This window comes from Pristiophorus japonicus, chromosome 1, assembly GCF_044704955.1.
Source record: "Pristiophorus japonicus isolate sPriJap1 chromosome 1, sPriJap1.hap1, whole genome shotgun sequence".
Lineage (NCBI taxonomy): Eukaryota > Metazoa > Chordata > Chondrichthyes > Pristiophoridae > Pristiophorus > Pristiophorus japonicus.
Window position 1 is genome coordinate 318,967,329 of NC_091977.1, and position 12,844 is coordinate 318,980,172.

Consider the following 12,844-nt stretch of genomic DNA (forward strand, 5'->3'; position numbering starts at 1 on the left):
TAATTTATCCGGGTTCTGACGAAAGGTCACCGACCTGAAATGTTAACTCTCTCCACAGGTGCTGCCTGGTCTGCTGAGTGTTTCCAAGGTCTTCTGCAGTCAAACAGTCTGATGGCCCACTAAACTGGCTTGTACATGATGAATAATCATTTGACCAGAATGCTCATGGAAGGTTCTCCTAGCAAAGATCAGTACTTCCAGAAGAACAAATTGGGAAAAATAAATGTATTTTCCTACAAACGAAATGCAACTGCAGCACTCAGTTATTACCTATTTGAAATAAAAAAAACACAAAACTGGTTTGTTAAAAACCAATAGTATTATTATTTGAAATATCTTGATTTAAATACATTACATGTACTTACAAAAAAGAAAAATGTCCCTTGTGTCACAAATTATACAATCTATATACAAAGCACTTAAACAATAGATTAAACCAAAAAAACTCCATCGGAGGCGGTGGAAAGTACATCTTTTGATCATCATTCAAGATGCTTTTTAGTTATATTTACATGCAACCAGTTTTTACAAATGTCAGATTTTTACAGTATGTTTCATTAAAGTCAAATAAAAAAATGATGCACAAGGTTTATATCGGGGGGAAAAAATTAACACTTGTTATATAATACAATGGGAAAAATACAATACTGAAAGAAGTGCCCATGTAGTAACAGTGCAAACCAAAAATACCTTAGCCATAGAATGCAGACAATATATACATCCATGTACAAGTCCCTGATCTAGAGACTATAGTTTTATCAAATGCACAAAATGTTGTGCTACATATGTAAAGTGGGGAACAACTACAAAAATAATCTTTGGAATGCAACAAAATTAACCCTTACACAATCGGCCATTTATTTTGATACATGGAATAATTATATATTCTGAAAGATAGTCACACTAGTAGCAAGTCATAACACTACAGGCAAGTTAAAATGCTCTGAGTAACTACCAGGCAGATCATAATTAAAAGTTCTCTGGAAATATGGCAGCCAATTTGCTCTGGTGGTGGTAGAACCATGAAACGGTCAGCTGATGGGAGATGTGCAGCAAGGCTCCCCCATTGTGCAACATTTTAAATGAGCAATCAGGCCAATTGTAATTCGAATCTGCAGTGCTACTCTTGATACCACAAGAGTAACTGCTCCCTGCACAGCAGGAATGAATCTAGGTTTCCTTCGCAACCGATCTTCAAAATGGATTGTGTGGACAGTGCACTTCATTATGCTGCATTTTCCTGAACTTGTAGGTCATCCACTTTTGCTTCAGAATACCATTTAGCATTGCATGCTGGCTAGATATACAGTACGTCATGATTTTAGCCCTTTAGCTCAAGGTCAATTCCTTGTTTTAATCGTTGACTCATACTTTGACACGGATAAACAAACCTGGTGGCACTTTGACTTTTTGCATGACCCAGGTATGGTACCTTGTTGAATGAAGGTCAATAGAAATAATTCCACATTTAGGAAACGTTTGTTTTAATGAGTACTAAACACTCAATTTTTTGCACTCAAGTGTGTATGGGGGAGGTGGAATAAGTTAGCGGAATACATTTGCTATCCTACAGTGCCATTCATTAGAGGATTCTGGGACAACCTCCACCAGGTCAAGGCCACGGCTTGCATCATCTCCTTCCTGTTCTTGGCTACTTCCCGTGTCCTGACCACTGCCTGTAGGAACAAAAAAAATTAAAATCTTTCAAGCTGAAAGAATTATTAGACATTTCAACCCCGCCCCCCACCCCACAAAAAAAGCTTATTAATTATGTACAACTTTCAACGTTGTAGTAAAGTACACTTTCAACTGCTAAAGCAGGTCAGTTCATATCTATTGTGTCTTGTAAGCAATCTAGTAATGATTACACGAGACAAGGTATTGTACTTGAACTTTGGTGACCTTAGTCCATTTATTACAGCTCCTGAGTGAGGGTACATGTAGCCTGCGCCTCCGTGAGCTCCCTTTTATCCCTGGTTACCTGTCGTGTACAGGTGACCCCTAGGTCTCCACCAGTTGCACCCTCTGGTGGTACAAGCATAGTGTATACAGTGTGAAGGTACATCCAATAGTCTTATGTAACTGTACATTGAGTGTACAGGGAGTATATTTATATTATACATACACAACATCACTCTCCCCTAAGTCTTGTGCCACTGGCCTTTGCACTGTGTGCTCTGGCCCTAGATTTGAGTGCCCAAAGCTCTTGCAGCTTGTCTATGCTTTGGCTTGGCTCTCTCCCTGTTGACCCCCAAGTCCTTATTGCCACAACGTTGGGAAGTGGTCAGCAGTGGATGGTTTGAGATTGGGAGTTGAGTGGGTTCTGGATGTGATCCACGTGTGTCCATGGCTACATATATCCATTTCTCCCCCCGCCGCCCCCCCCCTCTCCCCCACCCCCCATACATAGACCATGTTTGTGGCTCAACACCTGCATGTGCATACATGTACAGATGGAAATAACAAAAAAAAACATATGATTAATTACATCACGGTTTGGGTTTGGCAGTAGTGGAACAAGTACATTTTTCACAGTCTTGCCCCTGGGGTGTAGGTGCAGGTGGGTGAGGACGCTAGTTCCAGAGTGACCGGACTGTGTCCAGGTTGTCTGATGGCGGCGCTGTGCCCCCTGCCAGCTGGGTGGGCTCAGATCGCTCACCTGGCTGAGTCTCAGGGCCTTTGCCATTGCCTAGTGGTGGGCAGAGCCACAGGGGTGTGTGGCCTCCGTGTCCTCCTTTGAGGGCTGCAGTGTCTCCCTGCTGCCCTTCAGCGATAGTGGGAGCCTGGTCATCCCAGGTTCCGTTGGGAGAACTGGAGGGTGCTAGCCTCTTGCTCCCGGTACTGGCCCTGGTGGCCAGAGAGGTAGAGACGATCTGGGGCAGGGTACCAGTAGTGGTGCCTTTGAGGTCTGGTGATCGCTGGCCCATGCAGCTGGTATGCTCCCTCTGTGTGTGGCCACGCTCCTTGGGGCATCACATTGGTCCTGGAGGTGCAGGCTACATGATCGGGTAGCCCGCTGGACCTGAGTGCTTCCGACGGGAGATTGCCCTTGGTTTTGTTGGCGTACATGTAGAACCCAGCATTGCACATCATTTCTTCATTTACTGTCATAATACATTGGCTCCGACCGCAATCGCCCGACTCGACACAGTTAGTTACATTTATATACTTGCATTTGTCAATTACATATTTTACATGTGTAGTACCGGCATCGCTGTACAAAGAGTGGAACTGTTTCTTTAATTGTGATGGGATGCCGGTCTCCTTTAACAGGGCCTTGCAATCTTTACCCCAATCCAGTTCGCTGCTCGGCATCACGTGTTGCTCCATCAACGCTGTCCCTCGTGGTCTGCCGCCGCCATCTTTACTTCGTGGTGCGGGTGCCATCTTCTTTCTCTTCACGAGGTAGGCTGCGGTAATCCTTTTCTCCCCAGGTTCTGCCACAGAAGCAGGGAAGTTGCCTTCTGCGCCGATTTTCTTCCTCCGGAGTCCTGCCATTGGAGCTTGGAAGGTGAGGTCGGGTTGTTTCGGCTGGATCATCTCAACGTTGGGTCGTCTCCATGCAGTCGAGTTGAGCAGCTGGCTTCTCAGGTTTTGTGCTGGATCCAAATTTGGGGCCGCGTAGGTTGGAGGTTTTCCCAGCTCCAATGGATTTGTTTCATCCATCTTCTTCCTAGCAGCATTGGACCATCACCAGCAACGATCCACAAAGGTAACTTGTGCATCGCGCCGCCATGGGACACCTGGACATCCACGCTGCCAATGACTGGGATGGTGTCATTAGTGTAGGTGAGCAGCTTCACTTGGATCAAGATCATTTTAGGTCATTCAATTGGATTGTCCCAGAGTTTCTCAAAGGCCGCCTGATTCATCAGCGATTGGCTCGCCCCTATGTCCACTTCCATCGTGACTGGAACATTGTTGATTTCGACTTCCATTTTCAACGGAGAGCTCTCGGTGGTGCAGGTAAACACTCCGGACACCTCATCATGGGGCTGAGCTGCCTCATGGACTCTCTTTTCGTCGTTGCTGGAGTCCAGATGATCGGCCAACTCTTCATCGACTCGGTGAGTACAATTTCTCTTGCACATTCTCTGGAGGTGGCCCTTCGTGTTACAGCCTTTGCAAGTAAAGTCTTTGTAGCGGCACTGGTGGGCCCTGTGATTTCCTCCACAGCGCCAGCGTGGGGCTGGCCGGTTGGCCCCATGTAGCGGACTCAGGGTTGCGGGACTCGGGGTTCTGTTCTCTCTACCGAGAGAGACTGCGTTCAGCAACCTTGCCTCTAAAAGACGCCAGTCAGTTCACAGTACTTGCCAGGTTAGAGTCCTGGGGGTGAATCATCCGCTGGGAATCGTAGGCCGAGACCATGAACGCCTGGCCCACATTAATTGCCCTCTGCAGGGTGACTGTGGTATCCGCAGAAAGCAGCCGGTGGAGAAGGCCCTCGTGGCCGATTCCAATAATAAAGATGTCCCATAGCGCTTCAGTGAGGTGGTCGCCAACATCACACGGTGCAGCCAATCGTCTGAGGTCTGCAGCATATTTTGCAATTTCTTGGCCTTTGGGCCGCCAGTGTGTGTAGAACTGATGTCTGGCTGTGAGGATGCTCTCTTTAGGTTTGAGCTGTTCCTGTATCATCGTTACGAGCTCCCTGTATGTTTTGGTTGTTGTCTTCTCTGGAGCTAGCAAGTCCCTGATGAGACCATAGATGGTGGGCCCACAACTGCTGAGCAGGATAGCTCTGTGCTTATCAGCCAGCGAGGTCGGTGTGTCTCCCGCCAGGTCGTTCGCAATGAAAAAGTGTTCGAGCCTTTCCACAAAGGCCTCCCAATCTTCCCCATTGGCGAATTGTTGAAATGTGCCAAGGTTAGCCATTTTTCGCGTGGAAATTCATAATTTTGTCGCCAGTTATTGTGTCTGTAAACACTTTAGTAATGACTCTACGAGGCAAGGTATTGTACTTGAACTGTGGTGACCTTAGTCCATTTATTGCAGCTCCTGAGTGAGGGTACAGCATGGTGAGCTCTCTTTTATACCTAGTTACCTGCAGTGTACAGGTGACCCCTAGGTCTCCACCAGTTGCACCCTCTGGTGGTACAAGCACAGTGTATACAGTGTGATGATACATTCAGTAGTCTTATGTAACTGTACATTGAGTGTACAGGGAATATATTTATATCATACATACACAACAATATCTTCATTATTTTTCTCCACATTGGGAGGGGAAGAAATTGGTTTTGTGGCAGTTTCTGTTGCTAGGATGATGGTGTGCCTTGAAGCAATGGCTGAGGTTCAGTCCAAATTGGATTTCGGACCTCATTTCCACATTATTGGTGGGCTGCGAACACCAACTGGGTGTTGCCGGTCAAGAGTTAGCCCGCAGTTGAGCCTTGGGAGGGGTTGAGGGGAACGGGGGTGGGGACAGAGAGCGCAGGTTGACAGCGGCCTGTAGTATTGAGGGGTTCCTACTCTTCCTGGCTCCATGTTAAGCTAACTGCAAAAAATGAAAAGATACCTGATCTTCAGTGGCCTTTTCAGGACTCCTGGTTAGGGCCGCAGAGACCGAGAAACACTGACCGGAGCATGCGCAGCACATACCTCGCCCAGTCTCTGCCGAATTTGGCATTGGGGTCCTAAAGCAGGTGTTAGGCTCTAAGCACATTCAAGAGAGCCAACGCCTGTACGAGGCGGATGTCCTGGGCACTTGGAAATTGCCTGCTGCCAATTTGGCAGCTGGCGCACTTCCGGAGTGATGGGGGCGTTGAACAGAGATTGCATTTGGAAATCGGTTCCTCTCACCACCCAAGTGAATTGTGCAGCCAAAAAAATGGCCGCGACAAAGACCACTTCCTCATTGTTTTTACCCTATATATGTAAACATGCGCCAATTAACTTCAACATGAAGGTTTGATTGTAGATTTGAAAGTAGCAGCAAAATTCGTTTTGTAGCTGCAATTCCAGTTGGGAGATGATGATGATGTAACATGTCCGCTCAAGGAAACCCATCGTGGGATAAGCATAATAACAAATACGTAAATTATAATCCCAACTTATTTGTACTTTTACGTATATCCAAGGATAAGAGACTGGAAGCCCTGAATTGTCCGCTGAGCTTCCATGCTGCCAGTGTGGAAAGGCTGAGTTTCTGGGGTTATTGCAACCATTTTGACATACACAGTCTGAGGAGTCTGACTGACTGAGGAGCTGCCGGGGAGAGTTTTCAACAGATGCAGAGTCAAATTAGTCATCTTCCAAAAGATTCACCTCTAGGCGATTTACCTTTTAAATACCCCCTTCCTCCGCCTACTATAACACGAAAGTAGCATATGTACTTTTTATGCAGAATGATTCACAGTCATAATCACTAACACTAACCAAGAAAACCGTGTGCCCTCTTCATATGTATCTTCATATTGCCTTTTTGTGTGAAAGAAATTCCGCAGTAGTCACACTTGTATGGTCTCTCACCAGTATGTTTCTTCATATGTACTTGTAGTGCATTTTTTTGGTTGAATGCTTTTTCACAGAGGTTGCACTGAAATGGCCGTTCACCTACAAAATAGTGCAAATGTTTTCAGTTACAATGATTACGCTCAAATTTATTTACAGATATTCATACATGCTACATTTAAACTTCTGAAAAGAAGAGAAAGACTTGCATTTATATAGTGCCTTTCACAACCACCGGATGTCTCAAAGCACTTAACAGTCAATTAAGTACTTTTTGAACTGTAGTCACAGTTGTAATGTAGGAAACATGGCAGTCATTTGCACACAACAAGCTCCAACAAACAGCAATATGATAAAGATCAGATCATCTGTTTTTAGTGATGTTGATTGAGGGAAAGAAATTGGCCAGTACACCGGGGAGAACTCCCCTGCTCTTCTTCACATACTCTGTTAATCTGATGGATGGGAAGGATACCTTACATCGAAAGTATGCTTTACACCAAGACTGACATTCACCTTTTATTCAATTCTGGGTAAAATATGTATCGTGGTCCTGATGCATTGTTATCTCCTAGCTATTCACGCCTCCCTATGTTTCCGATATCCCCTATGATCTTGAAGCCCCAAATACCTTCAATGCTCACTTTGCCTCAGTCCATAACTGAATTCCTTCCCCACACAATGTTTCTCTGTAGAGCATTGCTCACTCATGGTGTCACTCTTACAGGAAAAGACATTCCAAATTCCCAACATGATTAAGTCGTTAATCTGGGTTTGGATAAAATTTAAACCAAGATCATTTTTTGTGTTTATTCATGTCTATAGGAAATACCTAGTGAGGCATTTGATTTAACCAACAAAAGCCACCCTTAAAACAGCATCAGTATTTCAATAGAATTCCAGAAGGCAGACTACCCCTTGATCATTTTTGAATGCATTGCTAACATCTCCTTAGAAACAGCCTTTTCAAGTCATTGAGAAAAGTTATCAAGACAGCACACAGAAGTACAGGCTACACAACTTGGAAAACTGCTTGAATAAATAAAAACAATACTTCTTAAGCTACCTATATGATGGCATATAAACTAGTTTTAAAATGCTAAACTGTAGTTTAGACTATGAAATTAGTGGGAGTACTGCCCTTGGTGATATGGGCTGTGCAGATGGACTGATAAAAACATTTCCTAATTAACCTCTAAGGTTGTGTGCCTTACCTTTAAATAGACAAAACAAAACTGTACTTGATCAGAAGCTGATACATCATTTCAGTGACACTTGATATGTATTGTTTGACCGTTTGAGCTTAAAATGATGTTGTTATGTTAGACACAAGTGTACTGATGCAACTAAAATGAATCTCTCTAAATTCAACGTATCTTTGAAGCTGGTTTGAGAGTCATTGGCTTGTTGTGTGTAAAGACTAATTCACTGGGCAATGTTAGTGTGTTTTCCTTCAATTGGCAAATTAAACTAACATTTTGAATGTGCCCATTTCTTTACGTTGAAATGACCTTGTTCATCAACAAACTAGCATAGCATTTGTCAGGGAACAGGGAATGAAGCAAATTTGAGTCCTGCTCTCCTCAGTTCCTTAGTCTCTTCGCAGATCGTGGTGCTATGTGGAGGCTTCCACATCTTCCCATGGGGGGGAAAGAGACAATCACACCCTTTCCAGATGATCCCTAGAGCTGGTTCCACAGCACTGGGGTGACTAGAGGATGGGCTCATCATCTTCATAGGCAGTCCCTCGGAGTCGAGGATGACTTGCTTCCGCACTAGAAATGAGTTCTCAAGTGTCTGAAGAGTCCAATGCGAGACCTACAGTCTCTGTCACAGGTGGGGCAAACGGTGGTTGAAGGAACGGGTGGGTGGGTTGCCGCGCGCTCCTTCCGCTGTCGACGCTTGGCTTCAGCTTGCTCTCGGCGAAGAGACTAGAGGTGTTCAGTGCCTTCCCGGATGCTTTTCCTCCACTTTGGGCAGTCTTGGGCCAGGGATTCCCAGGTGTCGGTCGGGATATTACATTTTTTCAAGGAGGCTTTAAGGGTGACCTTGAAGCGTTTCCTCCGCCCACCTGGGGCTCACTTGCCGTGTCGGAGCTCCGAGTAGAGCGCTTGTTTTGGGAGTCTCGTGTCAGGCATGCGGGCAATGTAGCCCGTCCAGCGGAGCTGATTGAGCGCGGTCAGTGCTTTGATGCTATGCTCCATCTATCTCAGCAGCAGTGATGTCAGGTTAAGTGGATGAAAGGAGGGATACAATTATAGAAAAACTGTTAAATGCCCTCACCATGAGAAAAGAAAGTAATAAAAAAAACACACACTGGAAACTGAGTAGGCTGTGGGTAATTTTTGGTCTCCTTATCTAAGGAATTATATATTTGCCTTGGAGGCGGTGCAACGGAGGTTCACTAGATTGATTCCTGGGATGAGAAGGCTGTCTTATGATGAGAGATTGTGTAGAATGGGCCTATACTCTCTGGAGTTTAGAAGAATGAAAGGTGATCTCATTGAAACATACAAGATTCTGAAGAGGATAGATAGGGTCGATGCTGAGGGATTGTTTTCCCTGACTGGAGTGTCTAGAACTAGGGGGCACAGTCTCAGGATAAGGGGTAGGCCATTTAAGACAGAGATGAGGAGGAATTTCTTCACTCAGAGGGTTGTGAATCTTTGGAACTTTCTGCCCCAGAGGGTTGTGGATGCTGAGTCTCTGAATATATTCAAGGTTAAGATAGATACATTTTTGAGTCTAGAAGAAATCAAGGGATATGGAGATCGGGTGAGAAAGTGGAGTTGAGGTCGATGATCATCCATGATTGTATTGAATGGCAGAGCAGGCTCAGGGGCCAAATGGCCTACTCCTGCTCCTGAGAGAAAACAGGGAATTATAGACCAGTTAGCCTGACATTGGTATTGGGGAAAATGTTGGAATCAATTATTAAAGATGAAATAGCAGAGCATTTGGAAAGCAGTGACAGGATCGGTCCAAGTCAGCGTGGATTTATGAAAGGGAAATCATGCTTGACAAATCTTCTAGAATTTTTTGAGGATGTAACTAGTAGAGTGGACAAGGGAGAACCAGTGGATGTGGTGTATTTGGACTTTCAAAAGGCTTTTGACAAGGTCCCACACAAGAGATTAGTGTGCAAAATTAAGGCACATGGTATTGGGGGTAATGTATTGACATGGATAGAGAACTGGTTGGCAAACAGGAAGCAGAGAGTCAGAATAAATGGGTCCTTTTCAGAATGGCAGGCAGTGACTAGTGGGGTACTGCAGGGTTCAGTGCTGGGACCCCAGCTATTTACAATATACATTAATGATTTAGATGAAGGAATTGAATGTAATATCTCCAAGTGTGCAGATGACACTAAGCTGGGTGGTGGAGTGAGCTGTGAGGAGGATGCTAAGAGGCTGCAGGGTGACTTGAACAGGTTAGGTGAGTGGGCAAATGCATGGCAGATGCAGTATAATGTGGATAAATGTGAAGTTATCCACTTTGGTGGCAAAAACAGGAAGGCAGAATATTATCTGAATGGTGACGGATTAAGAAAAGGGGAGGTGCAACGAAACCTGGGTGTCATGGTACATCAGTCATTGAAAGTTGACAAGCAGTTACAACAGGTGGTTAAAAAGGCAAATGTCATGTTGGCCTTCATAGTTAGAGGATTTGAGTATATTGGTGAGGCCACACTTGGAATATTGGGCCCAAGTTTCCACATGATTTGCGCCTGATTTTTAGGAGCAACTGGTGGAGAAAGGACTATCTTAGAAATCGCAATTCTCCACATTTTTTTTTCTGCAGTTCTAGTCAGGTAGAACAGTTCTACTTTGGAACAGAATTTTTTCTTCAAAAGGGGGCCTGTCCGGCCACTGACGCCTGATTTGAAAGTTTCCACAGTGAAAACGTACTCCAAACTAAAGTAGAATGGAGCAAGTGAAGATTTTTGTAGAGCTGAAAAAACCTGTTCTACACATTAAAAAATCAGGCGCAGGTTACAAATTAGGCGTCCAGAATGAGGTGGGGGGGGGGAAGGGAAGTCATTAAATTCTATAATAAATCCTTATTTACACTTATACAAATATTATACAAATAAATCCAACCTGAATAAACATTTATAAGCAAAGAAAAGATTAAATAAACCATCTTCCTACCTGTGTGAAAGTGCTTCAGGCAGGCCTTTCGGGACCGAAGGCTGAACGGGCCGCCCCGAGACTTCGGGCAGGGCCCGTCCCCAGCACCAGATTTACAGGTAGGTGGCGTTGGGTTGGGTCGGGTCGGGGAGGTTCGGTTCGGGTCGGGGGGGGGGGGAAGAGAGGGAGAGAGAGGGGGGAGGGAGAGAGAGAGGGGGAGGGAGAGAGGGAGAGAGAGAGGGGGAGAGGGAGAAAGAGAGGGGGGAGGGAGAGAGAGAGGGGGGGGAGGGAGGGAGAGAGAGAGGGAGGGAGGGAGGGAGAGAGGGGGCGGGGGGAGGTCAGGTCGGATCCAGTCCGGGACGGGAATCGGGTCGGGTCCAGTGGGTGGGGAGTCGGGTCGGGTCAGGAGGCGGGAGCGCGGGTCAAGTCCAGTCAGGGGGGCGGGGAGCGGGAACAGGAGCGCGGGTCGGGTCGGGTCCAGTCGGGGAGGCGGGGAGCGGGAACAGGAGCTCGGGTCGGGTCCAGTCGGGGAGCGGGAACAGGAGCTCGGGTCGGGTCCAGTCGGGGAGCGGGAACAGGAGCTCGGGTCGGGTCGGGTCCAGTCGGGCAGGGGGCGGAGCGGGAACAGGAGCGCGGGTTGGGTCGGGTCGGGTCCAGTCGGGGGGGGGGGGGGAGCGGGAACAGGAGCGCGGGTCGGGTCCAGTCGGGGGGGCGGGGGGGGGGAGCGGGTGTCGGGTCTGGTCCGGAGGCAGGGGGGGAGCGGGGAGCGGGTGTCGGGTCTGGTCCGGAGGCAGGGGGGGGGGGGGTGGGGAGCGGGTGGCGGGTCTGGTCGGGGGGGGGGGGGGGGGGGAAGCAGGAGCTGGCCGTGGGAGGAGCCTTATTCACGCAGCCCCAGTGAGGCCATTCAGCCAGGGCTAGGGGCTGCGTGCTTCGGGCCCCTCCCACACAGTTCGGCGCCTGGAGCTACTGCACTTGCGTGCCCACTGTAGCACGCATTTGCAGAGGTCCCGGCACTGTTTTCAGCGCAGGGACCTGGCTCTGCCCCCCCACAGCTCGTGCTGGCTGCGCCTTGGGCCAGAGGACCTGCAAGTTGGTGGAGAATACCGAGGTTTTTTTTAGGCGCACTTTGTGGCGCGAAAAACGGGCGTCCAGGTCGGGACTGCGCCGTTCTAGGCGCGTGTGGAAACTTGGGCCCATTGTGTTCAGTTTTGGTCTCCTAATCTGAGGAAGGACGTTCGTGCTATTGAGTGAGTGCAGCAAAGGTTCACCAGACTGATTCCCGGGATGGCAGGACTGACATATGAGGAGAGACTGGATCGACTGGGCTTGTATTCACTGGAGTTTAGAAGAATGAGAGGGGATCTCATAGAAACATATAAAATTCTGACGGGATTGGACAGGTTAGATGTAGGAAGAATGTTCCCGATGCTGGAGAAGTCCAAAACCAGGGGTCACAGTCTAAGGATAAGGGGTAAGCCATTTAGGATCGAGATGAGGAGAAACTTCTTCACTCGCAGAGTTGTTAACTTGTGGAATTCTCTACCGCAGAAAGTTGTTGAGGCCAGTTCGTTAGATATATTCAAAAGGGAGTTAGGTATGCCCCTAATAGCTAAACAGATCAAGGGGTATGGAGAGAAAGCAAGAAAGGGGTACTGAGGTTGAATGATCAGCCATGATCTTATTGAATGGTGGTGCAGGCTCGAAGGGCTGAATGGCCTACTCCTGCACCTAATTTCTATGTTTCTTATGTTCTTATGTTCTCAACACAGAACCAACTGAACCTCCAGTGTTTTATCAGCTCTGTTGGGTTGAAAGTCCCTTCTTTGACAATTGGGGGGTGGTGGTCTCAATCTAATTTCCACTGGATGCAAGCCCACAGTACAAAACTATATTCAAACTAACTGGCAACGTCACTCAAAAAAGGTACAATGATACACTGACATACAGGTGGCTATTTCCTGACATCAGTGATAAGAAAGACGAGAAAATATTCAATCCTATAGAACAAGTGCATATAATCTTTAGACTCGTGCAAAATAGAAAGGGAAAAAATAATAAATACGGCATCAATGTCACGAATACTGGAAAATAAATCTCTTTGTAACAGTAGAGATTAGAATGAGAAAGTTTTGAAACACCTGACAAATTCAGATACATTCTGTTCCAAACTAACTGGATAAAGATGAACTGAAATTCTCATTTCATGGTTTATTAGAATTGTAGATATTAAATTGTACATTGATGTGCCTTTAAATAGATAA